The 1,990-nt window shown below is 47.6% G+C and overlaps 1 pseudogene; it reads right to left on the bottom strand.

The window, feature by feature from the left end:
• Positions 1 to 310: 310 nt before the first annotated feature.
• LOC138085969 (ferritin heavy chain pseudogene) lies at positions 311 to 1,171 on the bottom strand (annotated as a pseudogene).
• Between the last annotated feature and the right edge of the window lie 819 nt (positions 1,172 to 1,990).

Here is a 1,990-nt window from a genome sequence, read left to right as displayed (position 1 = left end):
AAAAAGCAAGAGAGTTCCAGAAAAACATTTACTTCTGCTTTATCAGCTATGCCAAAGCCTTTGTCTGTGTGGATCACAATAAACTTTGGAAAATTCTGAAAGAGATGGGAATACCAGACCACCTGACCTGCCTCTTGAGAAATCAGTATGTGGGTCAGGAAGCAACAGTTAGAACTGGACATGGAACAACAAACTGGTTCCAAATAGGAAAAGGAGTCCGTCAAGGCTGTATATTGTCACCCTGCTTATTTAACTTTTTTTTTGGGGGGGGGGGTACCAAATTACTTTATTTGAAGGAATGGTACTAAAGAAAGAACTTAAGTAGATGTTTTGTTACAACTTATAGAAAAGATGAGGGTAACCCAAATATGCATGCACTGCCTTGGTGACCAGGGAAGTCACCCGTGTGACTGTGGGAAGCCAGCCTGAGGCTTAGCTGTCACTGTGTCCCAGGGTGTGCTTGTCAAAGAGGTACTCTGCCATGCCCGATCCAGGGGCCCCCATCTCACGCAGGTTGGTTATGTGGTCACCCAATTCTTTGATGGCTTCCACCTGCTCATTCAGGTAATGAGTCTCAATGAAGTCACACAGATGGGGATCATTTTTTTCAGTGGCCAGTTTGTGCAGTTCCAGTAGCGACTGATTCACACTTCTTTCCAAGCACAGAGCACATTCCATTGCATTCAGCCCGTTCTCCCAGTCATCACAGTCTGGTTTCTTGATATCCTGAAGGAAGATTCGGCCGCCTCGCTGGTTCTGCAGCTTCATCAGTCTCTCAGCATGTTCCCTCTCCTCATGAGATTGGTGAAGAAAGTATTTGGCAAAGTTCTTCAAAGCTACATCATCACGGTCAAAATAGTACAACATGGACAGGTAGACATAGGAGGCGTAGAGCTCCAGGTTGATCTGGCGGTTGATGGCGGCCTCCGAGTCCTGGTGGTAGTTCTGGCGCACCTGCGAGGGGGATGCGGTCGTCATGGTGGGCGGCTGAAAAGGGGCGGTGGTGGTTGTGGCGGCGGCGACGGCTGAGCGGCGCTGGAGTGGCTGCGGGGACCTTGGGCCGGTCGGAGGGCGCTGTCAAGTGGTGACGAGGGCTGGCTCTGAGTGGCCGGCCAGGGTGAGGGGGGGACGAGCAGCCGGGTTCCGTTCAAGCACTGTTGAAGCAGGAAACCGCGGCGACTCTCCACGAAGACTGTCTTATTTAACTTTTATGCAGAGTACATCATGAGAAACACTGGGCTGGAAGAAGCACAAGCTGGAATCATGATTGCCAGGAGAAATATCAATAAACTCAGATATGTAGATGACACCACCCATATGGCAGAAAGTGAAGAGGAACTAAAAAGCCTCTTGATGAAAGTGAAAGAGGAGAGTGAAAAAGTTGGCTTAAAGCTCAACATTCAGAAAACTAAGATTATGGCATCTGATCCCATCACTTCATGGGAAATAGATGGGGAAACAGCGAAAACAATGTCAGAGTTTATTTTTGGGGGGCTCCAAAATCACTGCAGATAGTGATTACAGCCATGAAATTAAAAGATGCTTACTCTTTGGAAGGCAAGTTATGACCAATTTAGATAGCATATTCAAAAGCAGAGACATTACTTTGCCAACAAAGGTCCATCTAGTCCAGGCTATGATTTTTCCAGTAGTCATGTATGGGTGTGAGAGTGGGACTGTGAAGAAAGCTGAGTGCCGAAGAATTGATGCTTTTGAACTGTGGTGTTGGAGAAGACTCTTGAGAGTCCCTTGGACTGCAAATAGATCCAACTAGCCCATCGTAAAGGAGATTAGTCCTGGATGTTCATTGGAAGGACTGATGCTAGGCTGAAACTCCATACTTTGGTCACCTCATGAGAGGAGTTCTCATTGGAAAAGACTGTGATGCTGGGAGAGATTGGGGGCAGGAGAAGAAGGGGATGACAGAGGATGAGACGGCTGGATGACATCACTGACTCCATGGACTTGAGTTTGAGTGAACTCTGGGAGT

The sequence above is a fragment of the Capricornis sumatraensis genome, chromosome 9 (genome assembly GCF_032405125.1).
Source record: "Capricornis sumatraensis isolate serow.1 chromosome 9, serow.2, whole genome shotgun sequence".
NCBI classification, from domain to species: Eukaryota; Metazoa; Chordata; class Mammalia; order Artiodactyla; family Bovidae; genus Capricornis; species Capricornis sumatraensis.
Note: the sequence above shows the minus strand (reverse complement) of the source record. Positions and strands in the feature narration are given on the sequence as shown.